At 45.3% G+C, this 20,838-nt stretch overlaps 1 pseudogene; it reads left to right on the forward strand.

Annotated features, from left to right (window-relative positions):
• The first annotated feature begins 579 nt into the window (after window positions 1-579).
• LOC123950983 lies at window positions 580-963 on the forward strand (annotated as a pseudogene).
• The last annotated feature ends 19,875 nt before the right edge of the window (window positions 964-20,838 follow it).

A 20,838-nucleotide genomic window follows, 5' to 3' on the forward strand; every position in this document is an offset into this window, starting at 1 on the left:
CTGTGTGTCTGGACAAACATCTGCCACAGAGATTCAGCATGTGACCTGTGGATGTAACTACCCATCTCAGGAAAAACAGTGCCAGCCTGGTCCAGAGGGGACGGGGCCAGGACAAAATGAAGGAAGGCTAGCAGATTTCTGGGATTCTACTGGCAGGAAATGGACTGATAGAGCTACTCAGCAATGAACACGTTAATGTTCAAGAAAGGGAAGAATGACCCAAAAGGCTGTTCAGAGGCTGGTGGCCACGGCCAAGAGCCTAGAAGACAGGCTAAGGGGGTGGGGCGGTCTCCTCCTCGGTGCCAGAGGGCAGGCTACCTCCTCCATTCCACATGGCAAAACCAGCCTCTTTGCCATTCTCTGCTTCCCCTCCTGACTTCCCCATTTCTGTGGTCTCACTTCCAGTAACCCAAGTTCAAAACCTGTCATCAGTGGCCCCTTTCCTTTCACTCATATTCAATTAGGCAGCTGGTCCTGTCGGTTCTTCCACTCTTCACAATCATCACTGATGCCTAGGACTGTACTTTTAGTAATAAAATGCATTCTTTACTCTTTCCGCCATCTTTCTGTGCCACCATAATGATGCACATGAATGTCTTGGCAGATGCTCTCAAGAGCATTAACAATGTTGAAAAGAGAGGTAAATGCTACACTCATCAGGCCATGCTCCCAAGTCATCATCCAGTTCCTATGATGATGAAGAATGGTTACTTTGGTGAATTTGAAATCCTTGATGATTATACAAGTGGGAAAATTGGTGTGAACCTCACAGGCAGGTTAAACAAGCATGGAGTGATCAGTCCCAGATTTGATGAACTCAAAGATCTAGAAAATTGGCAGAATAATCTGCTCCTATCCCACCAGTTTGGTTTCATTGCACTGACAACATCATTTGGCATAATGGACCATGAAAAAGCAAGACGAAAACACGCAGGACAGAAAATATTGGCATTCTTTTTCTAGGGATGTGATACATACATGCAAATAAAGTGCCTCAGTGGACAAAAAAAAGACAGAGAGAGAGAGAGAGAGAGAGGAGAAAATGTATTCTTAACTAGTTTTACCACATGGTATAAGAACCTTACGTGGCTTACGTTCTTTAATCTTTATAACCATGCAATGTGATGGTATACTATTCATAGTCATTTTACAACTAAGAAAAATTGAGGCTCAGACAGGTACTGAATGACTAGTTTGCCCAAGATCACACAGCAAAGAAGCATTTGAGAAAAGAAACTTGACCCAGATCTTCCGGAGACCTGAACCACACTCTTAACTGACACACTCCCTCCTTTAAAACATCTCTCATGGTTGTTTCTTCCTGTTCATTCCCACTGCTACTAACATAGTTTCATAACCTTTTATTCATAACCCATTCCCTCACCCTTTTATTACTACACAAATCTCCTTGTATTTCTCCCTTATTCAGTCTATCCTCCTTCCAAACGGTCTTTCTGATCTCATCTAAAAACCAATAATCTACCTTTGAGTTAATTCTTTATTTTATTTTATTTTATTTATTTATTTGACAGAGAGCGAGACCACAAGTAGGCAGGGAGGCAGGCCGAGGCGGGGGTGGGGGGAAGCAGGTTCCCCGCCAAGCAGAGAGACCAATGCGGGGCTCTATCCTAGGATCCTGAGGTCATGACTTGAGCTGAAGGCAGAGGCTTAACCCACTGAGCCACCCAGGCATCCCACTTTGAGTTAATTCTTAGATCGATGACTTTAGGTGACTTCTCACTACCGTTAGGATAAAGCCTAAGTATCATAGGCTGGCATTTCATAGTATCTGCTCAGCCTGTCACCTTTTAAAATCTTTCCCACCTAAAAGTCCAGTCTCTTTGTGAAAACGTACCTGGTAAACTTTTATCTGAGCATTTCACTAGACAAATGTTCCCTGTCCTTGCAATGCTACCAATTGTAATATTCACCTAACCAATCTCAGGTTTAAGATGCCAACCACAGAGTCTGTGATCATTATCTTCCCTCAAAACTCCCTCTCCCAGAGTTCTCTGTCTACCTCCAACTCCTCAGGATTCACCTGGAAACTGATGCTGCTTTTGACTCCTCCTTTTCACCTGACCCGCTGCCAAATCCTATTGCTCGTTCTGCCACTAAAGTCCTCTTTCATCTCTCCTTTCCCTTCCATCCTCACTATCTTGGGTCTCATTTGTGCTCTTCAGACTTGAGAACATCAGAGAACTACCATTAGATTAAATTTCTGCACCAAAATGAGCAAAGATTGACAGGCCAGAGGGGCCAGAGGGAAGAGAATCAGGAGAGAGATGACAACAGCCTACCTGGAAAGATCTAGACCTAGAGAAAATGGACAGATAGTAAAATCCACAGGAGGAGAGCCTGAGGGGCTCAGTCGTTTTGCGTCTGCCTTCAGCTCAGGTCATGATCCCTGAGTGGTGGGATGGAGCCCCACATCAGGCTCTGTGCTCAGCGGGAAGCCTGCTTCTCCCTCTCCCACTCCTCTGTTTGTAGTTCCTCTCTCACTGTCTCTCTCTCTGTCAAATAAATAAATACAATCTTAAAAGATAAATCAATCAATCAATCAGATCCACAGGAATAGGCATGGGGGTGGGTGGTGGGAGGTGCTAAAATCTTGAAGAGGAGGAATTTGAGGAGAAGAAAAACCAAGGTAGGAGAGAGGTGACTGACTATAAATCAGGTCTTTTTAATTTACCTTTGGAAGACAAATGAAGCTCGGTATTCCCTTTAAGTCACATTTTGGCTGTTCGTATTTGTGCATCTTTGACATAAGGGTCTTCTCTGAGTCTAGGCAGATAGTCTTCTAGCTCCATCTTCTGTACAATTCCGCTCTCGAATGCCTACCACAACTTCTACATGGCAATTGAGGCTCTGAACCAATGGCCCAACCCACCATTCCTCAGCACCACCAACCCCTGCCCAGCTGACCTCATCACTGTGCCCCTCCTTGTTGACCCCAACACCGAGTTCCCCCACCCCTTCTTGTCCCATCACTGTGCCCCCCCTTTCTGGCCCCATCACAGTAATCCCCACCCCTGCCAGCCCATCACTGTGCCTCTCCTACTTGCCAGGCCCCATCGCTGTGGCCCCACCCCAGGCTGTCTCCATCACTGTGCGCCATCAACAGTTTCCTTCTCCACATATGTCCTCACCCATGCTCTTCTCCTCTGACACCGCCTGCCTCTCAAAATCTTCTCAGTTTCCTGGAGGCTAAGGAAAGTGCCACCTTCCCAGATTCCCTAATCTGGAAATGCTCCTCTCCCTCCTTTGAACACAAACAATACTTCAGCTTTTTTTTCCCCCCCAAAAAAATTCTTAGCCCTGTTTCTTTCTAGGCTGGCGAGTCTCACACTGGAATATTCCTGTCTTAGCTTCCTATTAGTTAGTATGTATGAAGCCCCGAAGGTAAGGGATATGGTTTGCTTATCTCGAGTATCTAACCTAATACTGTACACGGAGTAGATACCCCCTACGTATTTACCAAACCCAATGGCATTTAATCCCACCAGCCTAATTTACGTTTGCCCCTATTAGGCAGTGAGAATGAGGTGAGTTTCCACTAGGTTTCTGCGTGAGAAAACTTCTCATGGAAAATCTTAGCCTCTTTGTTATAGACGAAGCATCAATTAAAAAGCACAAAGTGACACAGTCTGACCCTAGAATATATCCTGGAGCCCAGACCAAAGAAAGAGACAAATTTAAAGTTGTACAAACCAACAGTGGGAGGACCGTCTATACTTAGTGACTAGTCTGTCAGAGTGAAAAACCTCAAGTGGGTTGTAAATATAGGGTTGATTCTTTGGGAGATTTTTCTTCTATTTGCTGATTCAGCTCCTACAATCAAGAGATTTTGTTGTTGTTCAATTTTACTTAAGGCAGACTAAATCAACTGATTTCATGTTTATTCCTGATTTTTGTTTTTCTTACCTTGGCTAAACTCTGTGTTTGACAAGGCCCTCAGTTTCAGTGATCAGAATATGCTTTTATCCTTTAAATTTTTTCTAAGTCATCTACTTCTTGCCTTGTATCTTCTATGGAAATTCAACTAATTTGTTACAAAATATGAATTTTGTTTTTAATTTGCAAGAATCCACAGAACTCTTGCTTCTAACACTGGTTGATGATGATGGATTTTCTTCCCAGCATTCGTTAGGGCCCACTGTGAATTCACGTCTGCACAACATTTAGATGGCTCACTGGTTGGTATAAAAGGGTTGTTTAACATTTCATATTCCCAAATACACCAGTGTAACTCCTTTCATGGTTCTCATTCTTTAGAAATAGAAGGTAATATTGAAGGCATATCTTTTGAGGGACTGCTCATTTCAGAAAATCCAGTCTACCCAGTGTTTACTTACGTATGATGACCTTAAATGGGGAAATTAGCAAAACAACAATGATTAAAGTTTCCCAAGCATTGATTGGGCAGAGATTTTAAAAGGCTTTCTCCCAGAGCTACATGATATGGTCATTAGGCGTTTAGGGAATAACTAGAAGATTAGACAAAACAGACCAGCACTCCCCTTAACCAAGATTCTAGGCCAAAGAAAGAGAGAAAAAGAAAAAAAAGGAAGAGCTTTTTTGGGTCTACCATGTGTTAATTACCGACGACCTATATTCTCATTGAACAACTGCTGGCTTCCCTCCTCTTCACCCATCTCTCCAAATTACAATCCTCCAAACCTAAGGCTTTGATTTTTTCGACAGTCTATTCCATTTCAGGCACCCACATTCGTGTGCAGACACGCGCGCGCACGCACACACACACACAGAGAGTTTTCCTTTCATATTTGGATTTACAGAGGGGTCAGAGGAAAGACTTTAAAAAAAAAAAAACCTCCAGTAAGTTTGATCTAAACAAAATGGTTATTCAAATGGGTCCCCTACTAATTTCACAAAGATGCGTGATAATATCCAACATATGGCTTTAACTATGTTTTTTAATATTAGAAATTGAATGCACATTTTAAGACACAAGTTTTGCTGATATGCTGTTGATAATACAGGCAAACTATTTCCCATTTGTTTCTAATTATCCTAAAGACAGCCTGGGGATCATTTACCCACGGTTTAAGAGTACTCAGATAAGCCCACAGATGCGACAGGCGGGCCTGTGTGTCAGCTACTGCAGTGGGGCTGCGTGAGGGTGGTTTAGCAGAGACTATCCTCTTATGTCTGAAACCACTAGATACGGTTCCTAAGGTCAACCAGTACTGAAAAATGAAATCCTTCCTTTGTCAACATTCTTAGGGTGTGGGCTCTGGAGCCAGACTGCCCGGCTCCGCCATTTCACTGGCTGGGTGAACTTGATCAAGTGAGTTAACCTCTCTTTGCCTCAATTTCCTCATCTGAAAAATGGGGATGTGCTTCCATGGTATGGCCACAGGGAGGACGAAATACCCAGAATGGTTCCCAGAGCATAGACAGCACTCGATACTTGATCTGGCCCCAGTTTAACTCTCTGCTTCATCTATCTCTGCCTCCCCACCCCAACTCCTCCCCCTGAATCTTGCCAGCAAGATCTCTTCCAGTTCTTCCAACGTGCCCTCCATCACCTCTCCTGGGACACTTTCTCCTCTTCAGGCTAATGGGTCTGTGTTGGGTGGTCTTTATCTATAGGCCCACAGCTCCCCGGGTTTCTACTGTTATGGTTTCTTCTGTATAACATACGTTTTCATACTTACTGGTCCACCCCACTGGCCTTTTAGCTCTGAGGCAGGACTTGAGTCCTTTCTGTTCATCGCTGTAATCCCACCTTGTGACAAAGTGCTGTGCACTGAAACTAACTGGATTTTTTCTTTGAAAGGCAGAAAAAAAAATCTCCCTCCTTCAATGTATTGCTTAAAAATAGATCAAAATGCAAAGGACGTAGGGGAAAATTATATGCTTACTTGAGAGCATTCTTAATTTTAATTCTTCTTAAGAGATGATGACCCCTTTCAGCCTGAAAATTCAAGGGTTTGTTCCTCACAGGTTCTTCTGCGTACATGTACCCGTGGGCATGTGCACACGTGTGGTTACGTTCCCGTGCTCACTACAATTATGGCTTCACTTGCATTCCTCATTTCCTCTCCTTCAGTAATGGTTATTTGCTTAGGAGAGCCCCTGGATTTGTCTTTCTTATTTCTAACCCCACCTTCTCACTCATGACTTTTATTTCTTTCACCTGTTTCTTTGCTCTCTGTTCAAAACCGTTCTTCCATTTGATCCCACGGATCACTAATTTTGTTTCAGTGGTATGGATTCTTTTCCTCTTCCACTCGTGAATTGCTCTCACTCGAAAATTGCGGCTTTGCTGTCTCCTCATTTCCTAAAACATTGCTAAAGCATTCTTAATTCTTTTTTGTTTGTTGTTGTTGTTGTGTCGTGTTTCCAGTTCTCTTCCTTCTTTAAATCTTCACCCGTAAATGGCAGCACGGTATCTCTTCTTCAAGTCATCGAGAGTCCCTGGTTTGCTCAGGCAGCTCAGGCTTCTGGAGTCCTGGACAGGGCCAGACTGGTTGATGGTGAGAAATAAGGTTGGAGTTTCTCCTTCAGGAGGCTGGTCCTTCAGGAGGCTGGGCCAGCAGCCAGCAAGCGCCTCATGCGCAGAGAGCCCCTACATCTGCCTTCCCCTCCCAGGACCCCAGTGGCCAGGCTCCCCACTACCGATGGCACCGGAAATGTGGGTGCCCTATACCTGCGGGCCCCTCCCCACCTCCCAGGTCCTGACCTTCTTCTTAAGGCTCCCAGACCTAGAGTGGTTGAGTTTCTTCCAGCCTGAGCACGTCCTACAGGAATCCCAGCCGTAGATGGTGGTCAGGGGTACGTGTGAGGCTGCTATTTCCCATTTTTTCTTTTAAAATTATCTGAGGGGGTGGGGGAGGGGAGGAATAGGACAAAGCTTTTAATATTAAAGAAAACTCTTTTACAGTCAAAAAAGTTGAAATGCTCAAAGTTAAAACAATCAATTAGGAGCAATTTCCAATTTTTAAGAGAAAAGTACAAAATTAAAACTTCTCTGAAGTTTAGTAAGATATCCTGCAAGACACCCAAATTCATATGGGAAAAATTAGCCTCAAAGCTTGATGTACTCTTTGAAATACAGCATGGCTCCCCTCGCGACGCTGAATACAGAGGCAGTGCGGGGATTAAGAACATAGACTCGGGGTGTGTAGTTTGCTCTCGTTGCCTGAGTTTCATCATCTGTAAGAGGGGGTTAAGCGTGGTACTTCCCTCATATAGTTTTGTGAAGGTTAAATGAGTATTGACTCATTTGGAAAGTGCTTAGCCTGTGCCTGCAATACAGTAATGCTACAGAGGTGTTAAGTAACACCAAGTAAAATAAAGTAAGTACCAGATCAGTGACTAAAGCTGTGAACCCACTAGGAAATTTTGACATCCAGGATGTCATGGAATTTTTTTTTAAATCCTTTAAAATTATCTTTGCCATGAGAACAGGTTCACCACTGCCTATCTGAAAATAATTCTCTGACAGACACGACGAAGACCATGACACAGACAGTTCTGGAATACCACGAGTCTCCAATGAGAGGAAAGATGAGGAAAGAAGTGGAAAATATCACTTTGAAATGTTTACTCAGGCAGATGTTTTCAGGAGAGTCCGTTTTCAACTTTATGGCAGAGTCACATAGTCTATCCATGATCTAGTATCGGAAACAGCCCAAAGTCTCATGGGTTTTAAAGGCTGGTGTACTCTGAAGACACAGCAGAGGTATATTTGCTATTTGTAAGCAGCCCCACGCATTCACACAGTTGCTCCGTTAGAGTCTAATGGAAGTGCGCACACAAAGCAACCAGCCCACAGCCCCTTTCCTCCGTCTACAGTCACAAAGACGAGAGGAAGAGAAATTAATTAGCAGCATCTGAACAATGACAGAAATGCCCCGAATCCTAGTAAGAGGAAAATTGTTTATAATAATAAACAATGAAAGCTAACATTCACCAAGGCATCTTGACCTGCCCTTTGCATGCACCAGTTCGTTTGATTTTCTGGTAACTGGGGTTTAATATTTTACTTCCCCGACTATTGCTAGCTCTTGAAGTTCTCTCAAGTGAGCTGTCCCTTTCCCATTCCTACAGGCCGGGGGACAAAACAATGAAGTCCACTTCATTTAGTTTTAGCAGTTTTGATGAGCCCAGTGACACCAGAGGTCTGAGATAAACGTGTGCTTTTGATCTGCACAGAAGAGAGATGCTAAGGGGCAAGGCACAAATGCTTGACTGTGAGCCGCTGAACAAGCTTCGCGAGCGGTATAGTTCACGCAAAACATTCCGCCTGATCCAGACAAGCAAGGACAACGTGGGATTTTATCCTCCTTGAGCCACAGTGGAAGCATTGACTCGTCACAGTCGCCGTCAGTCTTCCATGTTACTTCATGTCATGTGGAATCCAGTTGAAAGATAATCTTTGGGTAACGGTTCTTTTCAACGCAGCTGAGGCGCATGCATTCGAGAGAAAACAAATGTATGTGACACGCAGAGCCAGGAAGGAGGTGGAGTCAAGCGCAAATTTGGATTCTCAAAGCTACACCATTGCCCAGGTCCTGACCCTAACCTTCTGTCTCCCACTGGCAAAGGGACCCAGAGCGTTCTGCCTCACACAACACGGGAAGCCGCTCTCCCGCGTGAAATCCCGCATCAGTTTTGCAGAAGCTTTTCTGCCGTCACCACTGTCCAGGTAGGCAGTTGTCACAAAGCATTAGAGCTGAAAGAGGCAGACAGCGTAGCTGCGGGCGAGCTCAGGGCTCAGTCCGGTCCAGCACCTGCCGCCTGCTCAGGCAGGAGTGTCCTCTGTCAAGACACAGCCTGGCGAGAGGCTTCAGGAATCACTTTGTATCAGTGCCCTTCATTGACAGCATGCTGGAGGGCAGCCTGTCTAGCAAAAGCAGGACAGAAACCTTTGCCAGCCACCTGCCTGCCCCCATATGGTGGCCATTTAAAAACCCGTCACTTTTATAAAGAAGCTCTCGAATTATTCATTCAGCAAGTGTAGTTTTGACTGGCCCAACTGCCTCAGTGTATGATCACCTGATTCTGTGATTTGAAGAACTTTGCTGTCACAGGACTTCCTGTGGGTGTTTCTAAGGAAGCGATTGCTTAAATATACCTGGGCGAGCAAGTCAAGTCCATTCCACATTCCGAGCTCCCACTGCTGCAGAAAGGGCATTCCTGGGGAGCAAGAGCCCTTTCAGACCCGCCTGGATACAATCCCATGCCCAGGAGCCTCATCCAGCCCATGGAGGGAGTGTCTGAGCACTCATTCACCTATTTCCTTGTCTCCTCATTCACCTGATCCAGAGGCAGACAGCTAATAGGGGAGGAGGCTGGGGCTGGGGTGAATCTGCTCAGAAACCACACAACAGCAGCAACAACAAAATCAAAGGCACCTGTATGCTCACCTGGGAAGTCAACAGAGTCCAAACAATCTAACAATGGAAATGTACTTTAAAGGGACCCAGAAATCCATTACCACTTGCACATGTGTCAAAATTCTACCAACATTTTTTTCTTTTAAATTAAGTTCATGAGATAATGTAAGTCTATGGTAATGTTCCAGTGGACGTGCTGGAAATGTCTTCCTTATTTGTTTTAAGAGCAATCTCTCTCTCCGCCATCGCGGAAACTCCGTGACATGAGGGGCCACTGCAACTCCCTGTCAAGGGTCTGAACAGCACTGGACACATAAGAGGTGCTCAACAAATTGTTACTAGGAAAACTGGACAAGGAAATGCAAGAAAGAATGACAAGATGAATGAATGCCATCGGGAGTAAAGCACCAGATGTCTAATGACACGGCGTCTCAAATATTTTGCAGGGGTTGTGATAAAAGAGGTTGAGTAGAGTCAAGCGATGAGAGTGATAACTTTTTTAAATTTTAAAGTCGATTTGGTACATGTGGTTGAAGATTTAAGATTTTTTAAAACCTGCAATAATAAAGAATGAAAGAACCAGGCACCTGAGAGTGGGACATAATTCTCTGTTGTTTGAACTTCAGGCTCGTTGTACACCTCCCACTCCACAACAGAGTGGCTTTAAGAAGGCACGCAGGTGAGATTTTTACATGCTTTCTCCTAAAACTGGCTGCTAAAGACCTGGTTCTTTTTCTTTACTCTCGTCCTGCCAATCTCTTCCTCTTTCTTCAACTGTCACCCGTGGCTCAGAGGTTCTCTCCCTCCTGAGGTTCTCCCATGAGACTGAGCCCCATCCACGTAACTACTTCCTAGGCCTCTAGCTCCACTCAGGGTCCCATAGATCCTCAAACGTAACAGCCCCAAACTGAGCTGCTGACCACCTTCCCATGGCAACTCTTCCTTCTTTGTCCCGCATCTCAGGGAAGATAGACATCGCCCCATCTAGAACTCTGAGGATACCCTGGATCCCTCTTACACTCCACTTCTCACGCCACATCCAAACAGTCACCAAGGCCAGTGGATTCTAAGTCCTTAACCTCTCTCGCTTCCATCCTTCCCTCCCCTTTACTGCAAATACTAACTTAGTTCAGGCTTTTATTATCCTCATGAGGATTATTGCTATAGTCTCACTGGTTGTCCTGCCTCTGTTTCTGTCTGGGTGATCTTTATAAAATGAAAATGTGCATGTTACCCCACCCTTCCAGCTTTCCAGATTGGCTTAAAACCTCTTGGTGGTTCCCCATCACTTGTTGGTATATGGTTGAGCCTCTGTAGTATGGCCTTGTATGAGCTTTTGTGATGTAGACATTGTCTTACCTCTCACCAAGACTTCCTTTGCTTCCTCTGCTCCAGCCAATAAGCTACATAGAGTTTCTCACTAGGTAGGGTTGTTTCATCCATCCATCCATCCAAAGGGTAAGTCTCTCACTAATGTATCTCTCTGTAGTCCATGATGCCACTTCGGCCCCCAGCACCAAATGAGTTAGGCCTTGGAGAGGCAGTACTCCTGAATGGAACCATCCTCTCTCCCAAGGAGCTGGAAGGGGAAACACAGCAAAAGAGAGAAACTTGGCCAATATCGGGATTGCTTACTAGGAAATCCCACCTGGTACATCACCCCACAGAAGTTCTCAGTTGTTCTTTAATTTTGGTGTGAGACAATAGCCAAACTCTGGAAGGAGCCGAGATGCCCTTCAACAGATGAATGGGTAGAGAAGATGTGGTTCATATATACAATGGAATATTACCAGCCATCAGAAAGGATGAATACCTACCATTTGCATCAGCGTGGATGGAACTGGAGGGGATTATGCTAAATGAAATAAGTTAAGCAGAGAAAGATAATTATCTTATGGTTTCAGTCATATGTGGAACTTAAACAATAACCCAGAGGACCATAGGAGAAGGGAGGGAAAGCTGAAGGGGGAGAAATCAGAGAAGGAAATAACCCATGAGAGACTCTGGACTCCAGGAAACAAGCTGAGGGTTTCAGAGGGGAGGAGGTTAACAGGGTGATGGGCATTAAGGAGGGCATATGATGTGATGAGCACTGGGTGTTATACACAACTAATGAATCATTGAACACTACGTCAGAAACAAATGATGTACTATACAGTGGCTAACTGAACATAAAATAATAATAATAATAATAATATTTTGGGTGTGAAAAAGTATGGATCAGACCCTCATGATTTCTTGCCTAGGCTAGAAAAATATCCTCTGAAGTGTCTCAGAAGAGTCCTTCTCCTTCTTCAGGAGGAAGAAGTTTCAGTCCTTCTCCTGATCCATTCTTCATACTGTTGTCCACCATCTCCCCAGACCTCAAATCAGCTCACATCACACTCCAGCTTAGATGTCTTCAGTAGCTCCTTGTCATCTACTTGGTTCCTGAGAATGTCTCCCCCATCTCCCAAAGCCGTAGGTGGCACACTCAACAACTTCCCGTTGAATGTAAGTATATTAGCAATCCAACGACATACTTAATTTTTTTCTTCTTCTTTTCTCAAAGATTTTATTTATTTATTTGAGAGAGAGAGAGTGCCCACAAGCTGGTGGGGAGGGGCAGAGGGACAAGCAGACTGCCCGCTCCACAGGGATCCTGTTGCAGGGCTCAATCCCAGCCGCTGAGAGCACATCCTGAGCCAAAGTCAGATGCCCAACTGCCTGAGCCACCCAGGTGCTCCCTAAATGTTTGGTTTTTAAGTGAGAAAAGACAGATATGAAACAACAACAGCAAACACCAGCCGGTCAGAGTCCATGATTCTGTGACATGTGTTTAGGGCCCACGGTTGAGTTACAAGTCTTGCCTCTTTGCTTCTTCCACGTTGAAGCAGCAGAAAATGGCTGAAAAGCCCTAGGCTTTGGATGGCATGGATGTGGTTCAAATCCTGGCCCTCCCACCTCTGTGTGATCATGTACAAATGCCTTACTCTCTGCGAAACTTGGTTCCTCGTCTATAGGTAGAGATCATAATTCCTATATCACAGAGCAAGCCGTTAAGTACGCCCTTTTCGAAGGAAGCCTAATTCATCTTCTCCAGTAACACAACTTGCGCACCCATTCTGATTACTTACCTCAAATTTAAAAGGCACTACAGGCACTTTCTATTTAAATACTACTGTTAAAGATGAAATAAGCAAAAAAACCCCCAACAAATATGTTTAGCCCACAGCTAGAGGGAAGATTCTGAGGACTTGAAGGAGAGGCTGGTTTTTGAATTGTTTGTGTTTCTTCTCTTGCGCAGACGTTGGGTTGTGAGGGTCTGGCTGACCTGGATGCTCTAGAGAAATCATGTGACAGAAGGACTGGACTCCAAGGGAAGGAAAACCTTGTTTTCGACTCTTTTAAACTCTTAAGGTCAGCTTCAGACGGGGAGTCGGAACAACCTAGCCAAATTGGCAATGACCAGGAAGTGACCCAAGCCAGGTAGCAAATTACCGGCTAATAGAACCGAGTCACCTTTTCGCAATCCCCAGCTGTGCAGAGTGTCCTCAGAGGGACCAGCTCCCACAGAGGCCGCCTCCGGTTTAGGGTTCGGATGGAAGGTATTTAGATAAACTAATAATTGCCCAGGGATGTGGTTTGTTCCAGAGAAGTCAAAACTGTGTTTAAATGTCTGAAATTCCTGGTGTCGCTAATAATTGTAACCTCCGCTTCAATAAAACATACAAATACTGTTGCTGAAACATTTCCAATCACGAGGTATTATTTTTGGTCTAAAACAGATGCAGCCCTCGGCGCTTGAAAGGAGGATGTCTGGATGGATTTACCTCTGCTTGAAGGGAAACAAAACTCCTGGAGCTTTGGCCAAAGCCCCAAATGCAAGAAGCATCTACTGGAGTGAAGGTAACTTTGCAGTGTGGCGGCAGAGCCGTTCCTAGCACGAGTAAGCGCTGTCTTGGGAGACCTACCGAAGGTGCCGGAAGGAATCTAAGCCAGTAGTTTAAAGGAAAATGAGCTGGCATTTTTGAACACTTAGTTGGCAGGCTGGGCATTAATATGGGTTCTCTCCTTGAAACCTCCCAGCACCCCCATTTCACATTGAAACCCAGAAAGGCTAAATAATGGATTCAAAGCCACCCCCATATTAAATGCAGAATTGGGATTTGACCCCAGGGCTGTCTATACAGAAGGTCTTGGCCACTCGATCATACAGCCTCCCTCGGGAATTTTAAGAGCTAACCCCAAACAGATGGGGACCTCGAGTCAGACCGTCAGGTTTCACGTCTCTCCTCCATCATTTGCTCTCTCTGTGATCACGGCAGTTAACTGCTCTGCCCTTCAGTTTCCTGATGATGAAATGGGAGAGAATACTAGTACCTGCCTAATAGTAGTGTTAGGCAAACGGAAAGAGGTCGTACAGCTGCAAGGCTGGGTGCTATGCTTCTAACACTCTGGTGCCCTATCCAGACACTCAGACATCAAGCCATCAAGCAAGCAAACTTCAGCCCAGCCTGCTAGGGAGGGCCTTTGGGTTAGCCCAGAGACCCATCTGCCTCGTCCAACAGGGGACCCAAATTGCCACTAACTCCCCTGCAGACAGCCACAGTTAAAAGCCAAATGCTTCATCTGCCGCAAGACAGTAGGTAGGCATCTCCCGAGGCCCACCGAGGCCTGTCCTGGAGAACGCTCCCCAGAGGCTGCAAAGCTCTCACCCAGTTGCAGGAACGCTCATTTCTTTAGTTTTTCCCATGGTGCTGGAGTACACCAGTAAAGATCTGCTGGGCACATGTGGAAAACATTAGCTGTTATGTGGATTCGGGCAAAAGGTAGTTACTATCCAAATAAATCAGATTGATGCTTTATCTTACAACCATTAAAGCAAAGCCTGAACTCAGCATGTTCTGGCTGTGGACAAGGCTTAATATAAAAAAACAATCACCCCAACTGGAAAGAACTAAAGTCTTTAGGTACGGTAGTGCTTTCTCCTGCGCCAAAAATTCACGTACACCAACGTTATACAAGTTAATATCTCGCATGGGATATATTAAACAAAGATAAGGTACACAGCAATTGTACGGAATTATGAAAAATTAGGCAGTGGGTAAAAGAAATTCTTCCTTTTTCAAGTTAATCATTAACATTTCTCCAGGAAACAAACAACTGAGACTATTGTCTTATTTCCAAAGGTTGCCCAGGGGTGAGCAAAAAAGCTAATTTCATTAGATGCAATACATAATCCAAGGGTGGTCATACAATCATTGCATGCACGTGTGCCTGACCATAAAAAATACCTCAAGGACTAGGAAGTTCCAAAGTAAATGTAAAAAGAGGATACACAAAGCCATTTTCACACAGTGTTTAAACATGTATATGCTTCAATAAAAGACACAAATAATGTAGTCGTTGTTTAAATACAGCCAACTGGCCGTTATTCCAATCCATGTCAGGTGTTAGGAAGGCAGAAACTGACTTCCTCTTCCATCCCGTCTCTGGACCCTGAGACCAAGAAGTAGAGGAAGCGTGAAAACAATACATCGCACCAAGCAATCAAGGAAAGCAGCAAAGAGGGGGGAAAGGCAGAATGTTAAGTTCTTAAGTCACCAAGAATTTGAAAAGAGCCATCTTTCCATATTTATTCTCAAAGTTACAGTCAATAAAGGTACAAGTTACAAGTTTTTCACCACGGAACAGAGTCAAATTCCCTTAAACTGAATGACAATGAGTGCAGGATTCCTTAATGTAAGGAGGGCACTTTGCAGAGTGCCTGACGCGCGCAAGGACTTGGGATTCTTCTGAACTATTGTGCGTTCCCTTCCCCTGGGACCGATCAGAACAACAATGTTTGTGCCATGTTCTCCTGGGATTTTTTGGATGTTTCCTCCCTGGAAGGAAACATTAGAGCAAAGTAGTTGCCTCCTTCGAATAAGTACTTGAAAAGAAGATTCAAATTCACGTTCAGTCATGAGCAGACGTTTGACTCATGCTCATGGGCTTTGGCCACTTTCATTTCTTGAGGCTCCCAAGGTAAGAGACATGTCAGAACAGGATTACAAAATTTATAGTGAATTCTAGATGTTTACCCTTCGCAAATTTACATTGTTGACATAAAAAATGCAATACAGTGTGCTCTTCACAATATAGACAAAATTTACTTTTAAGATTGAAAAGTATGGGGGCGCCTGGGTGGCTCAGTGGGTTGGGCCTCTGCCTTTGGCTCAGGGCATGGTCTCAGGGTCCTGGGATCGAGCCTAGCGTCGGGCTCTCTGCTCGGCCGGGAGCCTGCTTCCCCCTCCCCCTCTGCCTGCCTCTCTGCCTGCTTGCGATCTCTGTCTGTCAAATAAATAAATAAAATCTTTAAAAAAAAAAAAAAGATTGAAAAGTATGGGGGCGCCTGGGTGGCTCCATCAGTTAAGTGGCTGCCTTCGGCTCAGGTCATGATCCCAGGGTCCTGGGTTTGAGCCCCACATCGTGCTCCCTGCTTAGAGGAGAGCCTGTGTCTCCCTCTCTCTCTGCCTACTGCTCTGCCTACTTGTGCTCTCTCTATCTCTCTGTCAAATAAATAAAATCTTTAAAAAAAATAAAAAGAAGAAGAAGAAAGAAAGAAAAAAAAGAAACTGAAACGTATGGCCCTGTAGTTGGAAAGATGGTTAAATTTTTCCCGTGCCTGTTGTCCTCTCTCAATTGCCAAAACTGTGCTAGAGGCTCAGAGATCCATCCAGTCTAGATATGAGGACCCTTGGTGTTTGGGAGTGAATTGTGTCACTCCATAAAAAGCATTAAGAAGATACGCTGAGCCCTAATCCCCAATCCATCAAAACGTGGCCTTATTTGAAAATAAGGTCTTTACAGAGTTGATCAGGTTAAAATAAAGTCTGATAGGTAGGCCCTAATCCAGTGCGCCTGGTGTCCTCAAAAAAGGGGGAAATTTGGCCGCGGGGACAGGCACACCCAGAGGGAAGATGACATGAAGGGGCACAGGGAACACGGTCCTGACGGAGGATTGGAGTAACGTATTCAATAAGCCGCAGAAGGCCAAGGCTTGCTGGCAAACCACCCGAAGCTAGGAAGAGGGAAGGGAGGACTCCCCATCGGTTTCGGGAAGGAGCACGGCCCCTGGCGACACCCTGATTTCAGAGTTCCAGCTTCTAGAGCTGGAGAACAAGGCATTTCTGTTGTTTTAAGCCACCGTGTGTGTGTGTGTGTGTGTGTGTGTGTGTGTGTGTGTGTGTGTGTGTGTGTGTGTGTGTGTGTGTAGCTTTGCAGGCAGCCCTCGGAAGCCACGCATGTGGCCATGGCAGGCCCGCGTGGCGGCTCTCACGGCCTCTCGCCCCTGCTCTGCTACTGACCACAGGGGCCCGTCCTCAGGCCCACGTGAGGCGGCACACGAGCGCTTGGGCCGGTACCCCCCGGCGTCAGCGCCCGGACCGGCGCCCTCCGCAGTGCCCTGCCGCCCGCGCGCAGCTCGCCAGCGTATTTCTGCACCTTACAAAGGAAAATTCCCCAAGGAAAGGCAGGAAAGGAGGGAACCATCCTCTGTTGTAGGTTCACTTTAGTCCCAAGGTTATCCGCTGTCGTTCGGCAGTGAATTCTAGATGTTTCTCCTTTTCGCTTGAACCTCCTCTGCCCTGGAATGAGCCCCCGGCTCTGATCCGATAGTGACGGCAGTAACAGCGGTAAGACCTGCTGCGTGTCGCGCGCTACCCACCGCGTCCCCTTTTATGCGCTTCCCTTCACTCAAGCCTCACAGCTGACTTTCCAAGTGCCTGCCATGATTCTTGCAGATGAAGAAACACAATCAGAAGATATCCGTCATTTGCTCAAGATAACAAGGTGGGTGAACAGCGGCAGCAGCGATGAGGCCCCATTTGTTGACCTAAAAGCCCCGGACACTGCGCCACAGTGCACTCCCCGCCTCTGCTAGACGTTTCCACTGCTGATGTCACGTAGATAAGGCTAAATGCTGTGACCAGCGAGCTTGGATGCTTCCTGTTTGGATCACTAGCTCTCATCTTCAACCTGCCAACCTTGAGCTCTGAGCTCTACGTGAAATACCAAGGAAATTTCCAATAGTCATTGGGTGGTATTTGTCCTCTCCCCACTGAGTCGAAGTACTTCATTGTTAAACTCTTAGTGAGCCAGTCCAGGTTATTTACAACATCATTTGATAATTTATATACACTTAAAAGCACCCAGAGAGTCGGTTTTGACTTCAGGCCAGCTATGGCTATTAATTAATAAGGCTGCCATGCTCCTGTATGATAAAAGGCTCAACATGAAATTTACAACAAATGCACAGAGGCCCAACAAATATCTTACATTTCCAGGTCTCTGCTGAGTCATGACATCAGGGCCAAACCTGGGCCTATTTACCTCTGTGGCACAGAAATACTCCATCTATTGGCAGTATAACTTGGTGGGAGGTTCTTTACATGGGGAATGAACAATCCAACGGAACCTACTCAACCAACATGCCAGACTTGGGCATTCCGTGTACAACAGCGACCGTGAGTCTCTCACCTTACAGATGGGGAATCTGGTGCCCAGAAGATGTCAGAACTTGCTGGTGGCCTCACGGCCAGCAAAAATCAGCACTAGAATTTCAACGGAGGACCTTCGAACCCTTTATATCTGGATTCTCCAGCCACATTGTCAGATGGTGACCCGGGGGACAGATAAAATTGTAGTCTAGTCACTTAGGCAGAGTCTGGAGTCCTGCCTCCAACTCCATTGGAATCACCTTTCTACCTGGAGACATTTTTGTCTAGAGACAAAACGAAGAGAAGAGCTACCAACAATCATGCCTGCAATTCTCACTCAATAATCCTTTGTCTGGAGAATCTGTGAGTTTGAAATCGAGATTATCCAAGAGACCAGAAAAATCACACAGTTCTCTTCATTCATCTTCTGCAAGCGCACAACAGGAGCATCACTTCCATGGCGTTGACAGTAAACACTTTCAGATGGAGACAGCAAGAGGAATACTTTCATTAGTCAAAAACTCATTTACTCGGAAGTGACGCTCGGTGCCGTCACCACATAAGTCTCCCCAGTTTCTCTGTGGATGCCGCTGACCTGAGAGTTCATTCAGTCACCTACTACTGGCCCTGTCACCCTGGAGAAGGCCCTAATTGTGCCCAGTTTACCAACGGGTGATATGGTAAAAACAACACCTGCCCGTCAGGATACCAAGTGTGAGAGACAGAAGTGCTTTCAAGGGCTAATATCAACGACTTTACAAATTTGAGGTGTTAATCCTATCATCGTTTCTTTCCCCTTTTACTGTCGTTAATAATGACATGCCCCTTGTGGTCCACCGCTAATGACTTGGAAAGTACTATTTATTCAGATATTCTCTCCTTTATTTTCAGTCACACCGCCATTAGAAAAACTCGGCAATTTTTTTTTTCCTGGACCTTCACCCTGAACCTGTTAGCCGCGAGCACAGAGCCCGCCATCAGCAAGGCACCCTCCCTGCCCCCACCCCCAGCCGTGTTCTTCCTGGTCCTAAGACATAGTGGCGGTAGATACACTGATGTCTTCAAACTGGGTCCTTCTTGGTTGCTAAATACTGTTACAGGGTTAAGTCTTAGTTTCTCTTCTCCATTACCTTCTCCATTAATTTCTTCCATTTAGTAGGACTGACATCCATTCCTACCAAGAAGAAAAACCAATTAGCTCACTTTCTGCTTAACATGTATTAAGTATATTGTTTGTTTGGTTTCAGTTGATACTACCAAATCTCTCTGAAGCTTCTTTAACTTTTTTTTTTCCTACTTTCTATGGAAAGATAAGTCACTCGATCAACCACATCCATTCATCCATCCTTTTCCGACAAAGAACGATTACTTTTGTATCGGCCCATCACTGCTGAGTATGAGATGTATTAACGACTTACTCAGAGCACTGGTTCTCAAACTCGGCTGCCCTCTGGCATCAGCTGGAGAGCTTCAGACATGCTGATGTCCAGATCCCATCCTCAAAAACTCTGATACAACTGTTCAGTATGTGTGTGGCCCAGGCACCGGGATTTTTACAAGCTCCCTATGGAATTCTAAACGCAGTCGAGTTTGAAAGCTTACCGATTTAGAGCTCTGGAAAAGCTAGCTTGAGTAGAGTTAGCAAGTCAGGGGAGAAAATTATAATAATAATAGGGGTGAAGATATCTTGATTTCTCTTTGGTAAGAGCTCACACTTGCAACTGGCAAGACCCGCTGTGTTCCAGCACCCGGCCGCACAAAGTCCGAGGTTCAGGCTTCCTCTCCGATTTCCCTAATAGCCTCCTTTCTTTGGGAGTTCACTCCTTGGCGTTCTTTGATCTTTGTTTAGAGCGGAGATGTATTTTAGACATTACTGAAATCAATTCTAACCTTCCTTTTGCAGTGCTATCACTTTTCATAAAGAAGATCAGCTTTCAAAGTTGAGACAAACCAACCCTTCCTCTTGAAGTTGCTTAATAAAAATTCTTCTAAATACCGATCTCAGCAAGGAAAACAGAGAGGACAACCTGAGGGAACGGGGATCATTTCTCCCCGAGTCGTGACTAAGTTGCTGAGTGTCAAAATGACAAGCCAAGCAAACACCAGGTGAGGAAAGAATCCCGGCTGGTGGCATTCTCGTCGGGGCGGCTAACGAGGCGGTGTGGTCCTGAATATTTGGCCTTAATTTGGAATTTCCTTGTCTTGGTGAATTTAAACCCTTAGCATTTGTGTCGTACGGTTATTTTTGTATGGTTTATTTTCTTTTTCTTTCGGTCGTGTAATATTCAAAGCAACGTAAAATGTACATTCTTCCTCACATGGAGAATGAATTCAGCAACAACTCAAGCACATAATTCTTCTCTGCATGGAGGAAGATGCTGGACATCTGCTCACCCCAGATCTATAAAACAATGGGGTCCATGAAGCAATTCAGGGAGGAAGTCTCCTATGAGACTATGAGACTCACATCACACATTGGAGGAGAGAGGCAAAACTACAAGCTATACTAGGGATAAAGAACCTATCGTTACCTTAGTTTTTAAAAAAATCCCGTTTGTTATTTGTCCGTCCCCTTGAGGATGAAAACTGCGGGAGACCAGGATAGTCTGTTCAAGCTGTACCCTGAACTCACGTAATGCCTGGCACATAGTAGACACTCAATAATTACATGTCAGTTGAATAAAGCGTTTCTACTGTGACTACCAAATCATGATGATGAAGAAATTATATGTATTTCCTTCTTACTCTCCCTGCAAAGAAATGGGATTAAAATGAGTGTTTTTCTCCTAAATTCCACGGGCAAGTTTTTGCACAGGGAATGGACATTCTATCTTCTGCATACATTCTTCGGGCATCATCCCCAGCCTGGGCCATCTCGGCCCCTCCCCCGTCACATCCAGGAGCGGTCTCCTGGAGCAGACAGGCTTCCATACAGACCCGCACCTTGCTCCCCCACACCGCGGCTCTATTCCTGACTCCCCAAGCATTCGTACACATCAGAATCACCT

This window comes from Meles meles, chromosome 9 (genome assembly GCF_922984935.1).
Source record: "Meles meles chromosome 9, mMelMel3.1 paternal haplotype, whole genome shotgun sequence".
NCBI lineage: Eukaryota > Metazoa > Chordata > Mammalia > Carnivora > Mustelidae > Meles > Meles meles.